At 47.8% G+C, this 14,184-nt stretch overlaps 1 protein-coding gene across 1 annotated transcript in view; it reads left to right on the forward strand.

The window, feature by feature from the left end:
- TNKS1BP1 (tankyrase 1 binding protein 1) overlaps positions 1–14,184 on the forward strand; it is a 128,196-nt gene that overhangs the window by 38,160 nt on the left and 75,852 nt on the right. The window lies entirely within an intron of this gene.

The raw sequence follows: 14,184 nt of genomic DNA on the forward strand, positions 1-14,184 counted from the left end.
TAAATAAATACAGACCCCCTAAAATAATACAGAACCCGGAAATAACACTCTAAATATAGACCCAGATCAATCCCCTAAATAAATACAAAGCTTTAACCAGACCTGTTAGGGGCAGTTGTAGATTGTAAAGTAATAAAGAAAAAGTGCACAGGTAAGGGATCACCTTAAAAAATATATTTATTGCAAATTTTTTTATATATTTATTGCTTCTGCTCCTCGGTGGCCCGAGCACGGGGCCGGACCCGGGGCTCGAGCAGCGCCTTCTCGCCCACGAGTGAAAAGGGGAGGTTTTTGGTGGGTATTTGGGATGTCGGTCGTGACGCCACCCACGGGTTGTTTTGATGGTGGGCACCACCGCTGCTGGTGATGGGGGATCCTGGGAGCGATGGCGGAGAGCAGCTGAGGTGTTGACCCCTCCGTGGGTAGGGGCTGTTGGTCTCGGGGCCCCAGTTGGGGAGTAGGGAGGAGGTATAGGTGCAGGTGCCGGGGAGGCAGCGTGGGTGCGGGTGCCGGATGGCACTGTTCTACTCACTCAGACACAGAAGGACAGAGTCTCTGGTAAACCAAACGGCTGGATGGACGGGGCCCACAGCCGGCTGCGGTGTTCTCACTCTCCCCGGACGGGTTGATGGTGGCTGTCATTTTCCTGCACCTGTGTAAGTGTATTTGACTCCTAAGGCTTCCCACGGGTAGTCCGCTCCCCGGCGTGTACGTGTCGGAAGAGCCCGTTTGCCCGCAGGCGCTGGCCCTTGGATCTCTGGCCCTTGGTGGTGGCACTTATCCGGACAGGTTGGGCTGTTGCCTTCTGACGGGACTTAGGTGGGAATGAACCCCTGAGGTCCAGACCGCAGTCAGATAATTTGACCTTTTTGGCAGCTCCTAGCCTAGTTGGGGTCTGAGTACCCTGCCTTGGTGCTTGGCTTCAATCTGCTCACCGGTTCGGTACTGGCAGGCCACCGCCCGACCCCGGTCCTACGGTTCCGCTGACCTACACCAACTCTTGCAGATGGTCACCACCGTCTGCCGACCTTGCTGAACGTGCCTGGGCTCCAACCCAGACACCAACAGTTTTCACTCCTCTCACTTTCACTGCCTACCACAAACTCTCTCCCCTGTCTTTTCCCGCCTCCAGGCCTGTGAACTCCTCGGTGGGTGGGGTCAACCACCTGGATCCGCCCCACCTGGTGTGGACATCAAGCCTGGAGGGTGGCAACAAGGATTTGATTGACTGGTGTCACCTACCCAGGGAAAGGGGTGTGTGTGTGATGTTAGTGTACTGTGACCCCTGGGGGTCCAGGGCGTCACACTCCCCCTTGGTTAAATGCAGACCGTCCGTGGGCTGCCCATCCATCACCGGTTTTATTTTCTGAAAAATATAAATAACAGGGAAACAAACAAATGGTATGCATATTTTTTTTTAGATCTTCCCTTACTGGAGGTGCATTACTTCAAACGTTACAAACGGTAATAAAATACTTTTAATAACAACGGACGGGTCCCAGTTCTTCCGCTTTCCCTCCCAAACAACCTAAACCTTGATGCTGCCCCTAAGAAGCAGGCAGCACCCCTTTTCCTTAGTCCGGAAACAGGAACCTGGTTCAGGTCGCTCAAGCGAGAATGGGTACGGTGTCTCGCACCCGGTTGTCATTCAGGGGGCCCCACGTCCAGGGGGACCCCTGACCCCGGAGGATGGTCATCGGTCCTGGTGGTGACCGGACCCCAGCCTGCTCTGCTGCGGGTCCTTCCTCCAACCTGCCTCTCCGGAGGCGGTTAACGGAACTCCAGCCCGGAATTATTTACAAGTCCACCAGTTTGTGGGTGGCCTGTGAGTTCTCGGCCATGTTCATGATTTCTCATGTGGAAAGGGGCTTTTAGGGGTTAACGGTGACAAAGGGGACAACATCAGTCCCAACTGGGACAGCGCTTCACAGCTCAGCGCTGCCTGAAGAAAAACACAACTTAGGGTCCCAGCGGGGGACAAAAGTTCTGCTGCAACGGGGATCCGCTGCCTTTAATTTAGGTCGCCTTCTTCATACTCTTCCAGCTCCACATCCGGACGGGTCAGTGGGGGAGGGGACTGGGGCCGCCTCGGGACACCGCGGCTCTCTCTCTCCTTCACATCAAGGGCGAACCAGCCCCTCTCCCCGCAGTGCCGGGTGTACGTCACCATGTCACCCGGTTGCTGGTCACGGCCAGGGTGGCCCATTGGGAGATGGGAGTTCACGTCTCTGCAAGCCAGAAAGATTTCGGCCTCCAGGCCCGGCTCGTAAATGAATCCATATCCTCGCTGGGGATCGAACCGCCTGACCTGGCCCTCGTAGATCGGGCCCCGCACCCGGTAGGTGGCATTCCGGAAATTGTCTTTTTCCCAGATTGTGCAGGCCACCACTTTAGCTCTTTGCTGCTCCCTGGCGGCAATCTCGTGGCCCAGCTGGCTTAGCTGCTGATCCCAAAAAGGAGCAGCTGCATACCCCTGCTGCGCGCGGGTCGGGCCCCGCCGGATCTCCCCTGTACCGGCTATGACCGATACCCTTGCTGGGAAGTCCTGCGGTGACGCGGCCTGGGATGCTGCCTTACAGCGGCGACCCGGCGCTGCCTCAGCCGAGGCGTGGGGTTCAGGGATGACAGGCCTCACCTGCTGGGCCCTCCTGCTGGCGGCTTCCACTACTTCCGTGGCCGGGCGGACTGCCGGGGCCGGGACGCTCTTGGGCGCGGTCACTTCCGGGACTGGCGGCTTCACCTCACGGATGGACACCTCCCGAGGAACCTTCCACGGTAACGGGATCAGTGCGGGTTGTTCATATGGTCGTCTGCGGGCAGCGCCTACAGGCTTGTACTCTGGGGCGGGCGAGTTGGACTCCGCTGCCAGTGTTGGGGGCAGCGGACCAATTGGCGGGGCAGCGACAACCGATACGGGTGGCTGGGGAGGCAGCAGGGTGAACGGGCACAGACCGGGCCCCTCAGCCGCAGCGACCGGTCCCTCCGGGACACAGGGGCGTGGGTCGCTTACCTGCTCTTCCAGCACTGCCTCCGCCTCGCGTTTCCGCACGGCCGCCGCCACCTCTTCCATTTCAGCCAGCCATCGCTCCATCAGGAACCGGACTTGAGCCTGCAGCCGGCAGCACATCTGCGCTGTCCGGGCCTCCACCCACGCCGCTGTTCCTGGCGCGGGCTCCGGGATCTCAGGGTTGCCGGACGGGACGGACATCTTGCGCGTGTGCTTCCAGGAACCGGGTGGATGGCAGAGTCCTGGCATCCCTGCCCTTTATCCCCTCGGTTACATGAGGCAGGCCTTCACCCACCCCCCCTTAGTTCTCTCTGGCACCTCCTTTCCCTGGGGGCGGGGCTTCACCTTCGCGCCTTCCCTGCTCGGGGAAGACGACTCGAGTGGGAACTTTCGCGCCCAAGATGGCGGATTTTCAAATTTTTCGGCTGGACACCGCCGGTGGGGACTGCAAGGCGCACTTCTACTGGTAAGTAGACGGGTAGGATCCTGTTCGTGACGCCAAGTTGTCGCGGGCGGAGGGGTGGGGAACGCCGCTCATCTGGAATCGCTGGCGCTCGGGTCCGGTGCTTCTGCTCCTCAGTGGCTCGAGCACGGGGCCGGACCCGGGGCTCGAGTAGCGCCTCCTCGCCCACGAGTGAAAAGGGGAGGTTTTTGGTGGGTATTTGGGATGTCGGTCGTGACACCACCCACGGGTTGTGGTGATGGTGGGCACCACCGCTGCTGGTGACGGGGAATCCCGGGAGCGATGGCGGAGAGCAGCTGAGGTGTTGACCCCTCCGTCGGTAGGGGCTGTTGGTCCTGGGACCCCGGTTGGAGAGTAGGGAGAAGGTATAGGTGCAGGTGCCGAGGCGGGGAGGCAGCGTGGGCGCGGGTGCAACGTTGCGGTGCAGCGCGGTACCGGATGGCACTGTTGTACTCACTCAGACACAGAAGGACAGAGTCTCAGAGGTCCAGACCGCAATCAGATAATTTGACCTTTTCGGCGGCTCCTAGCCTAGTTGGGGTCTTAGTTTCAATCTGCTCCCCGGTTCGGTACTGGCGGGCCACCGCCCGATCCTGGTCCTACGGTTCCGCTGACCTACACCAACTCCTGCAGATGGCCACCACCATCTGCCGACCTTGCTGAACGTGCCTGGGCTCCAACCCAGACACCAACAGTTTTCACTCCTCTAACTTTCACTACCTACCACAAACTCTCTCCCCTGTCTTTTCCCACCTCCAGGCCTGTGAACTCCTCGGTGGGTGGGGTCAACTGCCTGGCTCCGCCCCACCTGGTGTGAACATAAAGCCTGGAGGGTGGCAACATGGATTTGATTGACTGGTGTCACCTACCCAGGGAAAGGGGTGTGTGTGTGATGTTAGTGTACTGTGACTCCTGGGGGTCCAGGGCATCACACATATGAAGCTTATGTGTTGAAACCAATAGCTACCGCATGGGAACCAAAATCTATAATAAGGTCAACTCGTTAATAAAGCTAAGATAAATCAAACATATACAAAAAATGCTCTAGATAGTGTGTATGAGATTATAGTTATAATACAAATAAAGCATATAGAACAAGCTGCTAACTCAACCAATAAGGTGATGTATTAATAAAGGACAGGCATGAAGAACCCAAGAGCAGTTGTAGATTGTTGTACATGTGCTTCTTTAAACTTAATAATAAATAAAGACACCAGTCTTCGAACTAGTGCTGCTCTTTAGGCCTCTTTCACACGTCCGTGAAAAACCACGCACATTTTTCACGGACATGTCAAAGGGGCGTTTTCCCCTCCGTGTGCCGTGTTTATGGCACATGTGTGTTCTCCGTGTGTTATCCGTGATAACACACGGAGAACGGGAACTTTCTACACATCTGTCCCTGGCTTCGCTGTCCGTGGTTCTGATCTACGGTCTCCAGTCATGCCGACTCCCCGCTGCTGCTGCTTCCGGCCTCAGTGAAGTGAATGTGCAATGAGCATAATGAGCGGCGGTGGGAAGCAAGTGACAGCAACCGCCGAGACAGCAGGGCTGGAGAAGGTGAGTAAAGTTTTTTTTATTATTTTCTCAGACACGTGTGTTTTCTCCGGCACGTGTCACACGGAACACCTCCGTGTGGTCCGTTTGCGTTCCGTGTGACACCCGTGATGGCAGAGAAATATAGCCATGTTACGTGTGGAGCACACGGGCTCACGTATGCTCCACACGTACACACGCTTCATGACAGAACACGCACGTCAGCGCAGACCCATTGATTTTAATTGGTCTACGTGTGCCCGTGTCTCCGGTACGTGAGGAAACGGACCAAACACGTACCGGAGACACGGACGTGTGAAAGAGGCCTTACACTCAGGCAACAGCTTACAGACGCCTCTGGGGTGGTAACTTCTTGGCTTTGTTGAGAAGCTGAACACTCATCTATCATCTATCTGGCAGATGCACATTTCACAGACTGCAATAAAAGTGTATCCCTCCTTACCCCTCTACTCCGGCAAATATCAAGTTCCTAAAAGTGGTACTTTCGTGCTGTGGACTAGTCTGTGCCTGGGGAAAATAACCCCGACTGCAGCTCAGTGGAAGATTTTTACATACTCCTCGCTATGACTTGGGATGGTGTATCTTTATAGTGAGTGTTACTCACACCCACTTGCTAGTTATCTAAAGCACAAGAAGTGTTTTCTCTCTGCCGCACAGTTCTAGAAAGTTCAGATCATAACAGAGTTATGGGCCTATTTTTCAATACTCTTATACACCATGGAAACACTAAAGATTTATACACTGCAAAAGCAAATATAAAAAACCCAATAGTAAATACATTTTGACCCATTATCCTGATTCAGGCCCCAGACAAAATCCCCTAAACTAATACAGACCACATCTCTTCAAAACTAACTATTCCCCATTCCTGCAGCTTGTAGTACTCTTCACTCCCAGGCACATTGCTGCAAGCAAAATACTGATATCAGACCTTATAGTGTTAAATAAAACAATGCAAATTAGATTGTAGAGTCTGATAAAAAACAAAAATCTCTAAATGGGCTCTGAATTAAATAGGATAGAATTTTTTTTCAGTTTAGAAGCGATAAATATTTTGGGTGTCACGTTCTATGAAACTATTGTGTTATTATTGTTGTTTGTTGATGATTTGATGGACTCAATCATTATGAATGTAAAGCTAATACAACTATCATCTGATATTCTAGGTCATATGGCAGTAATAAATAGAACCTAGATAGAAGAAATATTTATGCATAAAAATGTTTAGGTAGAACTTCCCATTTGCTTGGGTTTGCATAACTGAAATATGTAAAACAATATTTTGGATTTTTTTTTATAAAAAAAATGTATATAACTTGCTAGTATGCTTGTATAAACTGCTCCCGGACTGCCCTTTGATGTTAAACTTCCCGGTAGTCCCGCTACTACTCTGCAGTGACGTTCTAAGACATCACTGAATAGAACGCTGCAACGGGAGCGGGGATTCGGCTTTCAGAGACAGCTGGAGTCACCATGGAGAAGAGATAGTTTATTACCGGATGTTATTTGTTGATCACTGTATATACAGAGCTAAACAAGTGCTGTGTTTGCTGTAATAGGAAACGCTGATAGTGCTCCCTCCTCCATTCACAGCACTGGGTCATAGTAGACCAACACAGCTCTGTTCTGCAGCCAGGGAGCATTTTTCTTATTACAGTGGCTAATATACCAGCTCCAGTTATAAAATAAGATAACAAAAATATATATTTTTATAGTCATATGAAAACGTTTGGGCACCCCTATTAATGTTAACCTTTTTTCTTTATAACAATTTGGGTTTTTGCAACAGCTATTTCAGTTTCTTATATCTAATAACTGATGGACTGAGTAATATTTCTGGATTGAAATGAGGTTTATTGTACTAACAGAAAATGTGCAATCCGCATTTAAACAAAATTTGACCGGTGCAAAAGTATGGGCACCTCAACATAAGTGACATTAATATTTTGTAGATCCTCCTTTTGCAAAAATCACAGCCTCTAGTCGCTTCCTGTAGCTTTTAATGAGTTCCTGGATGAAGGTATATTTGACCATTCCTGTTTACAAAACAATTCCAGCTCAGTTAAGTTTTATGGTCACCGAGCATGGACAGCACGCTTCAAATCATCCCACAGATGTTCAATGATATTCAGGTCTGGGGACTGGGATGACCATTCCAGAACATTGTAATTGCTCCTCTGCATGAATGCCTGAGTAGATTTGGAGCGGTGTTTTGGATCATTGTCTTGCTGAAATATCCATCCCATGTGTAACTTCAACTTCGTCACTGATTCTTGCACATTATTGTCAAGAATCTGCTGATACTGAGTTGAATCCATGCGACCCTCAACTTTAACAAGATTCCCGGTGCCGGCATTGGTCACACAGCACCAAAGCACCACCAAATTTTACTGTGGGTAGTAAGTGCTTTTCTTGGAATGCTGTGTTTTTTTGCCTCCATGCATAATGCCTTTTTGTATGACCAAACAACTCAATCCTTGTTTCATCAGTCCACAGGACCTTCTTCCAAAATGTAACTGGCTTGTCCAAATGTGCTTTTGCATACCTCAGGCGACTCTGTTTGTGGCGTGCTTGCAGAAACAGCTTCTTTCGCATCACTCTCCTATACAGCTTCTCCTTGTGCAACCTGCGCTGTATTGTTGACCGATGCACATTGACACCATCTGCAGCAAGATGGTGCTGCAGGTCTTTGGAGGTGGTCTGTGGATTGTCCTTGACTGTTCTCACCATTCTTCTTCTCTGCCTTTCTGATATTTTTCTTGGCCTGCCACTTCTGGGCTTAACAAGAACTGTACCTGTGTTCTTCCATTTCCTTACTATGTTCCTCACAGTGGAAACTGACAGTGTAAATCTCTGAGACAACTTTTTGTATCCTTCCCCTGAACAACTATGTTGAATAATCTTTGTTTTCAGATCATTTGAGAGTTGTTTTGAGGAGCCCATGATCCACTCTTCATAGGAGATTCAAATAGGAGAACAACTTGCAAGTGGCCACCTTAAATACCTTTTCTCATGATTGGATACACCTGCCTATGAAGTTCAAAGCTCAATAAGGTTACAAAACCAATTTAGTGCTTTAGTAAGTCAGTAAAAAGTAGTTAGGAGTGTTCAAATCAAGAAATTGATAAGGGTGCCCATACTTTTGCACCGGTCAAATTTTGTTTAAATGCGGATTGCACATTTTCTGTTAGTACAATAAACCTCATTTCAATCCAGAAATATTACTCAGTCCATCAGTTATTAGATATATGAAACTGAAATAGCTGTTGCAAAAACCCAAATTGTTATAAAGAAAAAAGGTTAACATTAATAGGGGTGCCCAAACTTTTTCATATGACTGTATATGCCCCCCAAAGGTCTTTTATTACCTGATGGGGGGAACAATGTGTAGAATACATGAAATGTATGGGAAAGTTGATTGGTCAACAACCTGTATAGGGGCACTATGGGGGCTTTATACTGTATATGGGCACTGTGTAGGCATAATACTGTGTCCAGAGAGATTTAAGGGCATCATTGGGGAGCTTTGAGGTATCACACTATGTGTGTTGACTTTAAGGGCATTATTCTGTGAGGGGGGCTGCGCGGGCATTATACTGTGTGTGGGTGACTATGGGCTATCACAATGTGTGTGGGGACTGTGGGAACATCATACTGTGAGGGGGTCCCTGTGGTGACATTATACTGTGAGAGGGTCACTTTAGGGCCTCATAGCTTGTCTGAGGGAATATCATAATGTGCAGTGTGCACTGTAGAGGCATTGTACTTTATTGGGGGACTATGCGGGAATTGTACTGTTTTGAGGGGTACTTTGATGACAGCATACTGTGTTGAGGCACTGTGGAAGCATCATACTTTTTTGAGGACATTGTGAGTTCATCATACTGTGATTTGATGTGATAAAATCAAGGATTATAAAAATAAGTAGATGTGCACATGTTCTGTACAAATGGAGGGTGATCACTCAGAATAATTTCCCAGACCTTCGCTGTGAATAATTACCTTCATCTGCAGGTAGCCATGGATAGGGTTGAGCTGAGTCCATAGTGCCAATTAGAAGTGTCACAGCAATAGTATCCATTTATATGAGTGGCAAACTAGGCTATTGCCTAACCCCATGTTTTTAAAGGGATATGGCCTCAGTACATCCAATAGTGAAGGATGTAACCCTCCACTGCCCTATACCATAGTAAAATTTACTAATCCTCCTTTCACTGACCTATACGACCAGAGACATTACTATTAACTTATTCACTATTTAAAGATTTTATGGCAATATTACTGTGATTGTCTGATCACTTCTGCTATACAGGGCACTGCATCAGCACTGCTTTGTATAGAAGAAATCATGATCTCCTATGAACACTGGCTCGCAGTCAGCATTCACTTTAGGATCATCATGACAAACAGGATTTATGGTAACTGGTTAACCGCAGCGGATGAATTTCCAATAAACCCACGGCTGGTAAAGGCACATGACACCAGATTAAATCAGCCGTCAAGTGCAGTTAAAATTGCGGACTCAGCGTGTGAGCCTACATCAAAGGCAGTGACATGACCTTTGACATAAATGTATATCAAAGGTCGTGAAGGGGTTAAAACGAGTTTGATTTATCTACACTATGTTTGTACTCACAGCAAAAAAGGGCAACCAGTCCAGTTAGCGCAGGCCAACACATCTAATGCACAAACAGGATGCAGACAAGCCTCTCAACATGATGGACACTTCACAGGTGCAAGGTAAATTGCACACTAGTGGCGCGCATAGGGCACTGTTCACACTTGTATGCGCATGGTGTCCAGCCAGCAACCTATTACCACGCCCTTACTATTAGATTAGGCGGGTTACTCGGACACTACTCACTGCAGCACGTAAGGGACAGAAATTCCACTATGCACGGCCGTATTAAGAGGCCCTGCTGCACCCCGCATAATCAAAGTGCAAAAAATACATATAAAATATATGTGAGGTATTAGTTTGTAAATTGGCCAATGTACGTAAGCCCACAATCCTCATCACGGATCCTCACGCTTGCGGGTCCCTACACTGATAAATATCAAAAATAGCAACAAAAAGAGGAGCTAAATCTACACTATGTTTGACCTAACATAGTACAGGATACTCTGTTTACAATGTTGTTAGTAGTTGCCAGGCAGGCTCAGCAGATCTGCAAATGATAATATGACTAATATATGAGACTCTCAGTAATATAATTAGCATTTGCTTGTGAGCTTCGGCTTGCACATTGTTTACTTGTAAGCAGAGATGAACAGATTTGTTTAAAATTTTAGTTACTATACAGCAACATCACGTCACAATATATCACACTGAGTGACTATAAAGGTACAGTACTTCCCTATATATCACAATGAGTGACTATTCAGCTACAGCACTTCCCTATATATCACAATGAGTGACTATACAACTACAGCAGTTTCCTATATATATCACACCAGTGCCGGCTCGAGGTTTTTGTGGGCCTTGGGCAAAAGAGTCTCAGTGGGCCCCATCCACACATAGACATGTACAGATACATACACATCATACAGGCATACATACAAATACTTATTTAAAGCGAAATTCACAAAAACACATATAAATAGACATAAATCCAGACACAGTCATATACACTGACATACATAGATACACATCATACATGCACACACACACACACACACACACATTATTTTTATATATTTATACTGTATATATATATATATATATATATATATATATATATATGTATATATATATATATATATATTTCTAATATTGGGAAGCCAGCAACAGCCTCATTCACCTCCCCGCTTGTCTCACAGACATGGCCGCACATAGAGCACACTAACACTGCTGTATATACATCACAAGAGAGGCTGGGGACATACACATTACTGGGGGGAATACATATCACTGATGAGAGGGGTATACAGCAATGGCGGGGCATACAGCTCTAGAGGAGGGCAGTGACTCTAAGGTGGGGGACAAACAGCTCTGAGGTGGGGGGTGACATGCAGCTCTGGGGGTATGCAGCTCTGGGGTGGGGGGGACATGCAGCTCTGGGGGTATGCAGCTCTGGGGTGGGGGGGACTTACAGCTCTGGGGGTATACAGCTCTGGGGTGGGGGGGACATACAGCTCTGGGGGTATACAGCACTGGGGTGGGAGGACATACAACTCTGAGAGGGTATACAGCACCTGGGTGGAGGGGACATACAACTCTAGAGTTATACTAATATGCAGCCCCCATATTCCTCCATATAGTGTTATGAAGCCCCATAGTCCTCCATATAGTATTATGTAGCCCCCATATGCACTATGCAGCCCCCATATGGCACTATGCAGCCCCCATATAACATTAAGCATTCCCCATATAGCACAATGCAGACCCGTATAGCATTAGACACCTTCCTGTAGTATACAGCCCGCATATAGCACAATGCAGACCCAGATAGCATTAGGCATCTTCATGTAGTATACAGCCCACATATAGCACAATGCAGACCCAGTAGCAATAGGCATCCTCATGTAGTATACAGCCCACATATAGCACGATACAGACCCAGATAGCATTAGGCACCCTCATGTAGTATACAGCCCCTATATACCACAGTGCAGAGCCAGATAGCATTAGGCACCCTCATGTAGTGCTGAGCCCCTATATAGTACACTGCAGAGTCAGATAGCATTAGGCACCCTCATGTAGTACACATTCTGTATATAGGACAGCCTGTATATAGGACAGCCTGTATATAGCACAGTGCAGTGCCAGATAGCAGTAGGCACCCTCATGTAATATACAGCCTGTATATAGCACAGCCTGTATATAGCACAGTGCAGAGCCAGATAGCAGTAGGCACCCTCATGTAGTATACAGCCTGTATATAGCACAGCCTGTATATAGCACAGTGCAGAGCCAGATAGCAGTAGGCACCCTCATATAGTATACAGCCTGTATATAGGACAGCCTGTATATAGCACAGTGCAGAGCCAGAGAGCATTAGGCACCATCATGTAGTATACAGCCTGTATATAGAACAGCCTATATATAGCACAGTGTATATAGCACAGTGCAGAGCCAGATAGCAGCAGGCACCCTCATGTAGTATACAGCCTGTATATAGCACAGCCTGTATATAGCACAGCCTGTATATAGCACAGTGCAGAGCCAGATAGCAGTAGGCACCCTCATATAGTATACAGCCTGTATATAGGACAGCCTGTATATAGCACAGTGCAGAGCCAGATAACAGTAAGCACCCTCACATAGTATACAGCCTGTATATAGGACAACCTGTATATAACACAGTGCAGAGCAAGATAGCAGTAGGCACCCTCATAGTATACAGCCTGTATATAGGACAGCCTGTATGTAGCACAGTGCAGAGCCAAATAGCAGTAGGCACCCTCATGTAGCATACAATGATTAATACTCCTCCTCGTTCCCCCGCTGCTCCAGTCTCCTCGGCGCATCCACTTCTGTCGCTCTGACCTCTCTACAGGCACGCAGTGATGACGTCACTGCGCTCCGCTGCAGTCCTGTCACAGCGGGGAGAATTATAAGAGAGGGAGCACGCTGCTCACTCTCTCTTCATTGTTCTCAATTGTATCGGCGACTGCGGTGCTAATACAATTGAAGGCGTGACCCTCGGCGGGGGGGAGGTCGGTGACAGCGCTGGCACCAGGCCCCCATGCCACCGTGAGTGGGCCCCCCGGCAGCTCAAGGCCCCGGCATTTGACCGGGTTTGCCGGGTGCTGACGCCGGTCCTGTATCACACTAAGTGACTATAAAGCTACAGCACTTCCCTATATATCACACTGAGTGACGATACAGCTACAGCATTCCCCTATGTATCACACTGAGTGACTATACAGCTACAACAGTTTCCTATATATTACACTGAGTGACTATAGAGCTACAGCAGTTCCCTATATATTACATTGAGTCACTATACAGCTACAGCAGTTGCTTATATATCACACTGAGTGACTATACAGCTACAGCAGTTCCCTATATATCACACTAAGTGACTATAAAGCTACAACAGTTCCCTATATATCACACTGAGTGACTATACAGCTACAGCACTTCCCTATACTGTATATCACAATGAGTGACTATACAGCTACAGCAGCTCCCTATATATCACACTGAGTGACTATAAAGCTACAGCAGTTCCCTATATATCACATTAAGTCACTATACAGCTACAGCACTTCCCTATACTGTATATCACAATGAGTGACTATACAGCTACAGCAGCTCCCTATATATCACACTGAGTGACTATAAAGCTACAGCACTTCCCTATATATCACACTGAGTGACTATACAGCCACAACAGTTCCCTATATATCACACTGTGACTTTACAGCAACAGCAGATCCATATGACAATTGAATTTTTGGATTATTTTTCACAGACTGAGACTACCACTCCCATTTTTCTATGTTATTCAGCTCTGCAGTAGTACACCACAATCACATTAAGCCTTTTTCTATCCCTAGGTAGAATGAGCTTGTGCGCTCTAACCTCCTATCCTTACACTTTACAAGCCATAAAATCGCTCTCCTTCACAGGCCTTCACCTCGTATACTTACTGTGCCCCATTAATTGGCTAGACTACAACCATACAATGCCAAAGTTGAAGAGCATTAAGGGCTAGTCTGCGTGTCCAAAAAAACTTCATTAGCCTGCTGCTCATTGATGCTTCAGCAGTGTGAAATGGTGCTGGGCATTTCTGTATATTTTTTTTGGAACCTTGGGGACCTTTGAATTTCAGAAAATTCAGCTTGAAGTTGATCCTCAGTGGATCGATCAGCTCAACTCCACTTGTATCTGTGCTAGAACTTCTAGCTGCATTTATTGGCAGCTATACCTAGTGATTTTGAAGGCTTCATATTGCTGTATTCTGTCAGTCACCCTTTTTCTCTGTTCTCCTTTTTCCAGGTCCATCAAACTTTTACATTGTATGTTACTACTTCTGTAATTATCCTTGGATATGCTTTTCTTCCTTGACTGAGAATTTTTGATGAACCTGACAGCTGATGCATGCTGCCCGAAGAACAGGTAGCAGGCATCAGACCTTGACTCTATAATCTCAGCCAGGTATGTTTGCCTCCGGAGACTGCGCCGCCCTGGAGACTAGACAGACAAGCAGAT

Source organism: Anomaloglossus baeobatrachus, chromosome 5, assembly GCF_048569485.1.
Source record: "Anomaloglossus baeobatrachus isolate aAnoBae1 chromosome 5, aAnoBae1.hap1, whole genome shotgun sequence".
In the NCBI taxonomy this organism is placed as follows: domain Eukaryota; kingdom Metazoa; phylum Chordata; class Amphibia; order Anura; family Aromobatidae; genus Anomaloglossus; species Anomaloglossus baeobatrachus.